A 13,065-nucleotide genomic window follows, 5' to 3' on the forward strand; every position below is an offset into this window, starting at 1 on the left:
AACCAACACTACTGTAAATCATTTCATAATATAGAACTATCAAATCATGTTGTACATCTTAAGCTTACAAGATGTTCTATGCCAATTATGTCTCAATAAAGCAAGGGGGGAAAGACTCAAATAGTTTCATTACATTCTCTAAATACACATAAACACATTTAACCTAAAAATACGTCACCACTTTCATGACATCTACCTTAAGCATTTCTTGTCTGAATCGGCTATTAAAGATTTCCTATATACAAAGTAAAATTTAATCTCCAGTTTAGAGTGAAATGATAGTATGTTAAGGGGAGGAAAAATGCAATTTCAGAATATATGTGCTACTCTGTTTGATGACAATCATTCTAAAATAAGCAACGTATATATTCCCTTACTAAATACAAGTATTACATGTTCTACAGATGCCTGAAATTTTAAAGAAGTCTTTAATGTGGTATTTTTGCAGAACTTTTTCAGAAAAAAATACCCATTATCTTCCTTTTAAAAAATCTTCAAAATTATATATCTAAAGATAAAAATGTAAAATCCTGGGCAACTTGCAGGCTTGTGTCAAAAGAGATTAATAAAATTAACATGGAATAACTTGCAAAAATGCTTTGTAAGTGAATAAAGAAGCACAGAACATTATTAAATAAGCAAAAGTCAATTATAAAACAACACAAATACCTGTTATCATTTACAAGAGCATGATATTTCACATTTTTGAAGTTTGTGATATTCAATTTATTTAAAAAGTAAAATTTAAATTTAAAAATATAATGCAATTTTGCCTTCTATAAGCAGAAGTGGGTTCAATCCAGTTCTAATTAGTAATATGTATATTTTAAAAGGCCATCTTTTTAGCAAAGTGAAATGAGAAACATTATAGTATATTATTCATTCATACACTTAACCAATAAAAATTTATTGAGCACAAACAATGTATGAAGTTCACAAGAGTGAACAAAAGACAGAAATCCTTGCCCGGATGTAGCTTACTTTCTGGTGGGGACAGATAATGAAAAATACAAATAAGTGGTAGTAATAATAATAATATATAATGTAAAAATAAATGGTAATAGTGATAAAATAGAAAAATAAAAGCAAGCAAAGGGGACAAGGAGGTGTCAACTGCAAAGTACAATTCAGCCTGCTGACAGCTGACGGAGGTGAGGGCGGCAGCAGCCTTCAGGGATGAGCATTCCAAGGAGACGCAATAGCAGGCATTAGGCCTTGAAGGGGAGGTGATTGCTGAGGCTGAGGAACAGTGAAGGTAGCAATGAGTAAAACGGAAAAAGTGAGGAAAATAAGAAATGAAATCAGAAAGGTAACAAATGACGGGCCAGATTCTGAAGGGCTGTAGAGGCCATTAGAATGATTTTGGCTTTTACTGAATGGAGAAGACATTGGAAAGGAAGAGGGGTGTTTCTGATTCAGGCTTTAAAAGGATCATTCATTCTAGATGCTCTGCTAATAAATAAAATACAGTGGGGCCAGTGGAACTAGTCAGTAGGGTGACTAGGTAAGAAGCTACCGCAATAATCCAGGTAAGAGCTGGATTTAAGATTTCATTTATTTATTTATTCATGAGAGACACACACACAGAGAGGCAGAGACATAGGCAGTGGGAGAAGCAGACTCCATGCAGGGAGCCTGATGTGGGACTGGATCCTGGGACCCTGAGATCACAATGCCCTGGGCCGAAGGCAGGCGCTCAACCGCTGAGCCACCCGGGCATCCCGGATAAAGAACTTTTAACCAAAATATATAAAACTCTCAAAATTCAGCAACTAAAAAACAATTCAACTTTTAAAAATGAGAAAACTTGTCTGCAATGGTGTGTAAGTACATGAAGAGATGTTCAACAACCTTCATTATAAAGCATATTCAGCTAAAACCACAATGACACACCTTTACATATCCAACTGAATGACCAAAATAAAACAAAAACTAATAATGCCAAAAACTGATAATTCTGACAAGGATGTAGAATAACAGAATTTCTCATATGTTGGCTTTAGGAACACAAAATGGCCTAGTCACTTTAGGAAATAGTCTGTAGTTTCTCATAAAGTTAACCATAAAATTATCGTAATACCCACCAATCCCAGTCTTAGGTATTTCCCAAATGTAACAAAAACTTTTGTCTTACAAAATCCTTTTTGACAATGTTCTAGCGGTTTAATCCATAACTGTGTAAAACTGAGAATAATCTGAACACCCTTCAATTAATTAACCCACACAATGGAATATTGCTCAATAACAAAAAGGGAGTAAGTTACCAGAATAAGCAACAACATGTGTAAATCTCAAAAGCATTATGCCAGGTCAAAGAAGCCAGACTCAAAAAAGCTATATTAGAGGATTCCATTTATATAACATATTAGAAAAGTCAAAACTGTAGGAACAAAAAATAGATTAGTGGTTTCCAGGAGCTGGAAGTGGTCAGAGGGGTTCAACCATTAAGGGAATGGGAAAATTCTGAAGGATTATAAAATTGTTCTACATCTTGATTCTAGGTGTTATTAAACAACTGTCTATACTTGTCAAAAATCAAAGAACTGTCACTAAAAAATGGTGTATTTTACTGTATGTACATTATTAATTGTTTTTAAAAAATCATTGTTTAGAAAATAAACAGGGAAGGCATAGACTAGGTGAAAATATGAAGTACATATTTCACTTGTATTCAGAACACATGAATAACTCTCTAAGTCAATAATATAAATAATTCCTTTTAAAAATGGACAACAGATAGGAGCAAATACTTCACAGAAGCATACAGATGACAAATGATTCCATGCAAAGATGCTCAACTTCATGAGTCACCACTGGAATGCACATTAAAGTCAAATGAAATACAATGCATTGAACAGAATGGCTGAAATTAAACAAAAAAAACCAAAAACATCAAGTGATGTCAAGGAACAAATGAGCCTTTCAAACACTGCTAGTGCAAATACAAATGGGACAGTCACTTTGGAAAAGCTTGGCAGTTTCTTACAAAGTCAAAGCTACACTTAAATAGATATATAACCAACAAATCCCATTCCTATTTACCTAAGAGAAATGAAAATATGTTTACGCAGACTTGTACTCAAATGTTCATATGATTTTTAAATTTAAATTCAATTTCCCAACATATAGTATAGCACCCAGTGCTCATCCCATCAAGTGCCCTCCTCAGTGCTTGTCACCCAGTTACCCCATCCCTCCACCATCCTCCTCTTCTGCAACCCTTTGTTTCCCAGAATTAGGAGTCTCTCATGGTTTGTGGGCCTCTCTAATTTTTCCCCACTCAGTTTCCCCCTCCCCTTATAATCCCTTTCATTATTTCTTATATTCCACATATGAGTGAAACCATATGATGATTGTCCTTCTCCAATTGACTTATTTCACTCAGCATAATACCCTCCAGTTCCATCCACACAAGCACAGGAAAAAAATGTCCATATAATTTTTATTCAAAAAAAAACCCCATAAACTGGAAACAATCTACCTGTCCACTAATTGTTGAATGAAAAAACAAACTGGTGTAGCTATACAATGAAATACTACTCAGCAATAAAAAGAACTTATGCTCATACAACAATGAGAACAAACCTGAAAAGCACTTCACCAAGTCAAAGAGTGCAGACACAAAAGTCTACATACTGTATGGTTCCATTTATATAGCATTCTGAAAATAGCAAAACTATAGCAACATAAAGCAGATTAGTGGTTGCTAAGGTCCGAAATGGGAGAAAAGAACTGACTTCAAAGGAGTATAAGGGGCCTTTCTGGAGTAATGTGTAAATTGTCTATCAAAAATTTTGAAAAATAAAATTGTTTGGTGGTACTTAACACAATTGTATACATTTGTCAAAACTAAATTTTATACTAAATATTGAGGACTGTCATCATATTTAAATTACTTTTTCTACACTTCCATAGGTTTTCTTCATATCTACAGAACAATCCCCCAAAAAAATGCCAAAAAATTTTTTTTTAATTACCTTAAATCTCACTGCCCAGGGACAATAACCATTATTTGCATTTTGATATACATCACCCAGGATATTTTTCAAAGTAATTTTTTATTCAATTACAACTTTAACTTTTGGTCAAAACTAAAATAGGATCAGATCTTTCACACTATTCAGAAGCCTCCATTTTGTCAGTTCCAAAATCCATCACAAATATATTTGTTTCAATATATACATTAAAAAATACATTAAAAAAGAAAACAGATTGTACTATGATTCTCCTATTTCTAAGTAAACACCAGAATTCTTATTGCATGATGTCTTTTTGTTGCCATTAAATACTTCAACATCTGCAAAACTTGTTTTTATTATCATATAACTTAATTCTCAGATCTTGGATTCTCTAAGGAATGTATTTTCTAGTTTTGCTAAATAAAATTCAAAGAAATCTTTCACAAAAAGAGAACAAAGTCTTAACTCTTATGGACAACAAGACAAAAAATAACAGTCAATATTAAATAAACATCAATGAAACTTTTTAGAAGAGAGGATTATTTGTTGATTTGTTACCATCAACTCTTTGTAAATTTGGGGGAAGATGCTGTACTCACACACACAAAAAGAGCTACTCTATTTAAACAGTTTTTTTTTTTTTTATTATTATTATGAAAGAAAAAAGAAACCCCAGGGTCTAAAATGTAATGAGTGATCCTATTAGTTCCACCAGACTAAAATCATACAGTCTACGTATGTGGTCTTTTCAGCCACATCTGTCATGAACCATTTTTACATCACAAAATGCAAAACACTGAGCACTGATTTACTAGATGAGACCTGGGAAAGAATTCATCATTTGATTTCCCCCCTAAAAGAAAAATTGGCTCATAGGAATATAGGTGACAATTCTTTGCAGAGCAAACTCAGAACTTACACATTTTAGAGTCAAATCTTGATATAATCTGAGCAACAAAGAGAAAATCATAATGAAATAGAGGATGAGATAAAAATGGAAAAACAAAAGAAATCTCAATTGTGCCTTTCTTAAAATTCAAATATTTTGCTTGGCTAGGAAACATCTATTAATTATTAAAAATTACAATATGTGTAGATGTATAAAAGTGCTCACCACATAGTAAATGCTCAATAAATGGCACTCTTATTAATTTTAAGTATTTCATGAAATACATTTTTATTAAGCATTTTATATACTAATCTGATATTCCTCCTTTCAAAAGCTTTCATTTATGCAAAAATGGCATTTTTACTTAATATAAAATGTACAAAATTATTTGACTTATCTGAAATCTGCATTAGCCATTTTTTGGTAAACTTCTTTCCATCGTGTTATTTTACTCTTATAAAACAAACAAACAAACAAACAAACAAACAACAAAAAAACAGACCTATAATTTCCTTTATAGGAAAAGGCAGGCTATCATTCCAAATTTTTTAATGGCTTAAACTAAAAAATATTAAAGGGTGATCAATAAAAAAGCTCATTACATAATTCTGCTTTAGATAAATTATTTACAATGATTATAAAATCCCTGAAAAAAATAAACAGCACATTTGACATATAAACAAACATCCAAATCTTACACACTTGTCAGTCTTTCAATAATGAAGTCTGGGGAAAAAAATAAATTCACAGACACCCAAGTGAATTGGCAACTGTAAGTGACAGAAGCCCTTCTAAATCCTCTGTTTACACTGGGGATTAGTGGAGTAGATTTTGAGTTGCAAACTGAACAGTCCATGGTCAAGGGAACCTGCTCCCTGTCAGCCCGCAGGGCATAAGGACAAAGCATGGTCCTGGTAGGAAGTGACCCATAAACGTATTCCTACCCAGGATTTATACAAAGCCAGTCTGCCTCACAGAAACTCCATATGACCATTAACTGGCCTGCATGGCCTGCCAGGAGGCCTAATTACAGGTCTACAGAGCCCAATAACAAAAGCTGAAGGGCTTTAGCCTAGGGATGATCTGCTTTATACTGACTTGAGAGAGTCCATATAGAGGACCCCAAAGAAAGAGGTTTAGTTTTAAAATTCTCCCCAGAGATCCAGCATTGTACTCGAGTCTAGAAAGCCCACATGCAACATACTTCAGCTAGGCTTAAACATACCACCCTCTCAAAATTAACATTCAACTACTGTCTGCTTAACATCTGCTCAAACATGGCAAGTTGCTGTGATATTGTTAGACTCTAGCTGATAGCTTTCTTCTTACTAAATATTATTAAGGATAAATAGTCATTCAAATAGAGATGTGTAACTGACGCTAAAACAAGTAACTTATACTTTTAAAATGCAATTCACTTAGTAATTCTCTTTAGGAAGCACTACTTTATCTTTTTGAATTAACATAAAGCAAAAAATCACGCTCATTATTGGAAACTGGAAGTTAAATTAACATTATCAATTTGATTCTACATAAAAGCTATCAGGTTTTATGCACAATTTCTGAAACTTGCAGAAACTATGATGATAAAAAGGTTTAACCAATGCTAAAGTCAATTAAACTATTTAAAGTGTTAATCATTTGTTTCTTTAAAAAACACTCTTCTTAATTCTTGATGACTTCTGTTTATGTATGCCAGTAGGAGGAGAATGTTTGGCTCAATGTCTCTTCCTTAATTACCTCACCACTGTGTGATGCCATAAAAGACCATTCCTACTTGCTAACAATTATAGAACACTTAGTTACGTGTTAGGTGCTATTCTAAACACTTTATTACATTAATTTGTTTAGTTCTCATAAAATCTCTAAAGGTACGTATTATTCCCATTTCATGTATGAAAGAACTGAAGTTCTTTACCAACCCTCCGATGGCTTTATGAGTAAATTATGGAGCTGGGAATGGCACCCAGGCCAACCGAGTATGAGAATTTCACCACCATACTATACTGCCTTTGATACCAACTACTATCATTTACTGAACACTTACTATGTACCTGGTATTGTTCTAAACGTTTTACAAATGTTAACTCCCTTAAACTCTGTGACGACCATTAATTATGTACTATTAATATCTCCATTTTATTGATGAGGAAACTAAAGGAGACTATTCACAAAGTTAGTTAGGGAGACTGAGTATGAATCTAGACTGCCAATATCCTAACAAACAGAATCCTGTACAAGGAAAAAAAAGAAGCCTAAAACTATTTATTTTATGAAAGGGAAATTAACTTTTCAGTCACTTACTCAGTGTTTTTTTAGATCTGACATGACAGCTTTTCTCTCAACAAATCAGCCTATTTCTTGGGGGCCACAGATCAGTGGTCAGAAACCTATAAAGCAAAATCTCTGTTGGTTTTAAGACAGGGTAGCAGAATGGTTTCTTGTGCTTCCCAGAAATGGTTCAACACCATCGTGGTACTCTCCTTTGTAATTCTCAGAATCACAGATATTTACAGTTAGAATGGACTTTAGAAAAGTATTCGGACTTTGAAGATTGCACAGCTATGAAGAGAAAAGCTCAGGAATAGGCTTCTAGATACTTAATTGCTAACTAAGAAAATAAAATCTAAATTTCACATGCAGCAGAAGAATCAAGACAGAATGAGGCACTTATGACTTACTGCTAAGCACAGCTCCTTGTCTGGACATAGTGTGCATGTGTGTAACTCATCTGTGTTTCACAATACTTAATCAGCTTCTATCCCAGCAAGGGGAACTGAAATGTAAGTCCTTACTGAGGCTGAAGATCAAAACATTGTTGATCATAAAACGTTATCAGGATTTTCAAAATTAACAGAAATTTTGCTATTATGAGCACTCTAACAGTTAAGGAAAATAACATTTTTTTTCTGGCTAAAACTTTAATAATTTTTTATTATCAATTAGAAAAAACTCATTTCAGAAACTAAGGCTTGAGGATAGAAATTATTTTACTGTAAGGGAACTATAGCACTATACCTAACAAAATAAAGTATGTATATGGAAATATTTTCTATCGTCGTCCTCTCTGCCCAACATAACTCAGGGATTTAAACTATGCACAGAAATAGCTCAAGAGTCAGAAATCATTGGATTTGAGTCCTGGTTCTGTCACTTGCTAGCTATGTGGTCTTTTACAAATCATTTATGCTTTCATGATATTTGTAAAATGGAGTTAATTAGCTCTCCATGCTGTGATGTGAGTTAAATGATAAAGGATTTATGAATGTGCTTTAAAAAAACTATAAGGCAAAACAGAAAAAGTTTTAGGCATTATTTAGAAAATGAAATATTACACACAGATTTTATAATAAAAGTTATTTACCATTCATGTACTAAAGGAAATTTCTATTTTTATAATATTAGAGATATAATTTTAAAGATTGCGTCAATAATTCTATTAAAAGTAAAATATTAAAAAGATTGTAGAGAAAAATGTGTCTTAAAACCATGTTGTGAGAAGAGTCATCTTTTCATATTGATGAAAAATATGTACATTTTAGAAAAAAAATCTCTCCTTTAAATTCTTCTTCAGACCTATGCACACATATGGCATAAGATGATACTGTGTTTTTGCAGAAAACCCAAATAATGTTTGGACTGCTGCTAATATGTCAAACAACAATGAAAACAAAAGTAATAGACACAAGTCTTTTAAGTAAACTTACTGTCTTCTTTCTTCCTCTTGTGTGATATTGTTTCATCATCTTTTTTGTCATGTACTACCTTCAATTTTAAGATTAAAAAGTCCAACTATTGATCAGTATCTTCTATTTTAGAAGCCAGAGAACTTTTTGTGTATTCATTTTAAATGAATTAGTGGTTAAAATGAGCATACCACCATTTAAAAGGTTTAATTTTCAGTTATTTCCCGATTGTTTGTTTCTTCACAATGACTTGTTCACCAAAGACTAATAGCTGGATTCTTATTTGGTAAAGTTCCACTCTCTGTAAGTGCTGTTAAAACTCCTGGTAAAGGCTTAGATGTTTTAGCTCTGGTTCCTGACCTGCATCATGTTTATTATTTAATGGGAAAATAAGTTCAACACTAACGAAATAATTAAATATTAGTATCAGCCATATGTGAGTAAGTAACAACATAAATGGCATGCACAGACAAGGACAGAAAGAATTCAAAAAAGGAGAGAGAGAGATTATGTCCTGGAATGGTCACAAAAATCATGTGGAAATCTTATTGGAGATTCATTTAGAAGTGTTTAGAGGTGGGAAGAGGAAGGAGGAAGTCATTTCTAGAAAAGAAAAAATCATGAGCAAAGATCTATAGGTAGAAAAGAGAAGTAATTTAAAGAATAATGAGAAGTTCAGAAATGAATTATAGTAAATATAGAAAAATCTGTGGATCCACCATACAGAACCTTAAGCACAGAAGCCTAAAATTGATTTTGTAAGAAACTGAGGGCCAGGGACTAATTTTGAGCCCAAGTAGTAGCATGAGCAAATGGTGGCTGAGAAGGAACCACCCAGCAGTGATAATCACAAAAAGAAATATAGAAATAAACATTTTCTGGTGGCTACCATTTTCCAGGTTCTGGTCTAGACATATCCCTTTTTATACTTATCTTCACGAAAATCCTATGAGGTAGTTATTATCTTTCCCCTTTACGAATGAGTAAATTATGGTACAGAGAAGTTCCTAAAGCAAAATACTTTCAAATAGGTAATTTAAATGTGTGACGTGATTTAGCTGAAACAACAGGGAATTATACTTGTATATTGCTGATGAGAATGTAATACTGCTCAGACACTGGAAAAGTTTGGTGGTTTCTTCAAAACTTAAACAGAATTACCAAATTACCCCACAATTACACTCCTAGGTGTATACCACCCAAAACTGTGAACAGGTACTCCAAGAAATACATGTATATGCGTGTTCATAGCAACGCTATTCACAACAGTCAGAAGGTGGAAGTAACTCCAATGTCCATCGATATATAAGTGGATAAATAAATGATGTATATATATACAATTGGATATTATTCAGCCATAAAAAGAAATAAAATACTGACACATGCTACAATGTGACTGTACCTCCAAAACATTATGCTAAGTAAAGAAGCCAGACACACAAGGTCACATACTATATGATTCCATTATACCCAGAATAGATAAATCCACAGAAACAGAGGACAGACTGTGGTTGCCAGGAGCTGGGGTTCAGGGAGTAGAGAGAAACTGTCTCATAGGTAAGAGGTTTTACTTTACAGTGACGGAAATGTCTTAGAACTAGAGACAGGTGGTAGTTATACAGCACAGTAGTAAATGTATTGATATATTTAATGTAAATATATTAATGTATTTAATGCCACTGATTAGTTAACTTTTAAACAATTACGATTAATTTTATATTATGTGAATTTCGCCTTAATAAATTACTTATTTTTAAAAAGAGAGAAAAACTACAGTAAACTAGAAAATATATACATCTGTCATGTTCCATTTAAAAAGAAAAAAAACCCTATGTTTGGCTAACCAATAGACATCAAACTGCTCAAGGCCACAAAAAGTAAGTAGGCTTAGAACCTTTCCACTATTCACTACCATCTTGGCAGAAGAGAACTGAAGCAAGAGACCAATTAGGAACTTATGGATTAACCTTTGGGTGAAATGTTTGACATCTTGTCTAAGGAGATGTCAGTGGGAAAGATAATAAAGGAATAAATATAAAAAATTTTCAAAATAAGATCATTTATTCTAGGTGAATCACTGTCTCTTAAGAAGTCAGCTAAAAATTTCAAAGTTTTGCATCTTAATAAAAATGGGAGAACGGTAAAAGCATTTTTAAAAAGGAAAGCACGCACAAAGGGTTAATATGATTTACTCAATATCATAGGATAAGCCATTAGCTGAGGTTACAACTTAAAGATTCAGTCTTACAAATTTATATGATTCTACAACTTTGTGTCCTGTTGCCATTTGAAAATAACAGAAAGGCAATCTTAGTATAACCTTAACTTTACATCACCTTTGAATTAAAAGTTAAACAAGAAACATGAAATTTGGTTTCAATTGTAATTTGTTAATGAACATGAAAAAAGATTCTATCTAAATCTGAAGATTGAGCATAACAAAGTATAAATATGGAAGTTTAATGTATAAAAATATGATAAATACAATAAAATCTATGACTTCAAATTCATGTTTGTATAATATACATGATATCCTACAATCACATTTTGCTTAATGTTATACTCGTGTATATATATATATATATATATATATATATATATATATATGTCTTTTGAAATCATACCACTAATAATTGTTGCCAAATTTTAATTCCAAATCAATAGTATTGATATTCACTCATAAATTAATAACAATGCAATGTTAACATATAAAACTCTCTTCTGGGATGTACAGTTAGAATAAAGGACTACGTAACTTCAGGATTTCTTTATATAAAAACCCTATCTACCAGATTATAGTAATTATAAAGCTGAAATAAATCCTGTCTCAAGAATCTAACATGCAGCCTTAAGTCTTTCCTTGTACCCAATTTTAAGGCACCAAAGTCAAGGATGTTTTCCCTAAGAACCCAAGTATGACAAAATGGGTGCTATCAGACATTCTTATCCATGTACCTTAATCTTAGGACTAGGCTAGACTTTAACTGCAAGACTTCCAGACTGAGCTCAAGTTCATCTTATTCTCCCTTTATTTGTTTTAAATAATACAATAAACACTTTATATTCATCACTGAAAGAGATCTAGAACTTTGATAATAAGTTATGTACTTGTTTATATGCTCCCTATCCATCCACCTACTTTTCTCTAAGTCCAAAGTTCTCATTAAAAGAAGTACTGGGGGGGGGGGGGGGGGGGGAAGAACTGGATGTTTTTCAAAGGGTATAATATGTTATGTCATATTATAAGGCAATATATTCATGGAATTGGCATCAAAAAGTGAAGTCTTGGTAAAAATGTTTAATCACTGGAAATGTAAAATAGTGCAGACCTTTTGCAAAACAATTTAGCAAAAATGCATAAAAAGCTACTCTAAATATTAATACCCTCTAACCTCAAAAACTCATTTCTATGGTAATCAATCCCAAGAAAATAATCTAAATTATAGTAAACACAATTTGTAATAGGATGTATATCATAAGTGTTACTGATGAGAGGGAAAAGCTGGTGACAGCATGTTAAATGAAGAAAATTATTAAGTAAATAATGCTACATGTAACTAAGGTCTGTCCTTATCCAGACTAATGTACATTTTTAAATTTCTAAATTGTCATATTTTGAATGTGTGTCAAATTCACAGAATCTAGTTCTTTATCTATACATATGAGGGGTGACAGCTGGGACCAATATAAGCAAGTTATACACTATGAAGTTTGGAGTGTCAGATCTGTTTTATAATATGCTTCCAAATAATTTTAAGGATAAAGATACCTGTATAAAACTATGAAATGAATTCTTTATAGTTGTATTAATGGAAACAAATATTTTTTGGACTAAGCATCATAAATAATTTCTTTAAAGCAAGGGTTTGTCCATTACTCAAATTATAAACTGGAAATAATTTTTCAAAGCAAAATGCTACTAAAGAAATCAATGTACAATATGTAAATGATAGAGATTTATTATTAATTCATTTATTTTAGAGTACATTTGAGTCAAAATATGAAAAACTTGATAGCAAGCAAAACTATAATCCTATGTAGAAATCTTTATTTCTATATAACTAAAAATAAAGTTAGTAGTATTAGTGCATAAAATATAAATGACTTTTAAAGTAATATGGAGTGGTATAGAGACTCATAGTCAAAATACTTATCAATTCTTATCCTTTAATACTCTTAGTGATTTATGAAAGTAGTATGTCATATACAGTGGTGCTCCCAATCTTTACACTGTGGACACTCTGAGTAGGAGCTAATGCAAGAAATCCTTGAATCAATATACACATACATATTTTCTCAATCGATGAATACTAAAAATACAACTATTATAATTTGGTAGTCTGCAATTACTTTTGATGTTAAAAACGAATTCTTATTTTCCAACTGGAAATTATGAACTCTTTACAAAGATCTTTAAAAAGTAAATAATTTAAAAAATACGTACTACTTTGGTGATATTATTCTAAACCTACCTTATGTTTAATTAACCTTGACAACTTATTTAGTTACATATATTTTGAAGTGCACATTA

General features: G+C 32.1%; 1 protein-coding gene across 1 annotated transcript in view; it reads right to left on the bottom strand.

Annotated features, from left to right (window-relative positions):
• The window catches only part of RSRC1 (arginine and serine rich coiled-coil 1), a 398,138-nt gene that overhangs the window by 153,148 nt on the left and 231,925 nt on the right, over positions 1-13,065 (bottom strand). The gene's annotated exons all lie outside the window — the stretch shown is intronic.

Source organism: Canis lupus, chromosome 22 (assembly GCF_048164855.1).
Source record: "Canis lupus baileyi chromosome 22, mCanLup2.hap1, whole genome shotgun sequence".
NCBI lineage: Eukaryota > Metazoa > Chordata > Mammalia > Carnivora > Canidae > Canis > Canis lupus.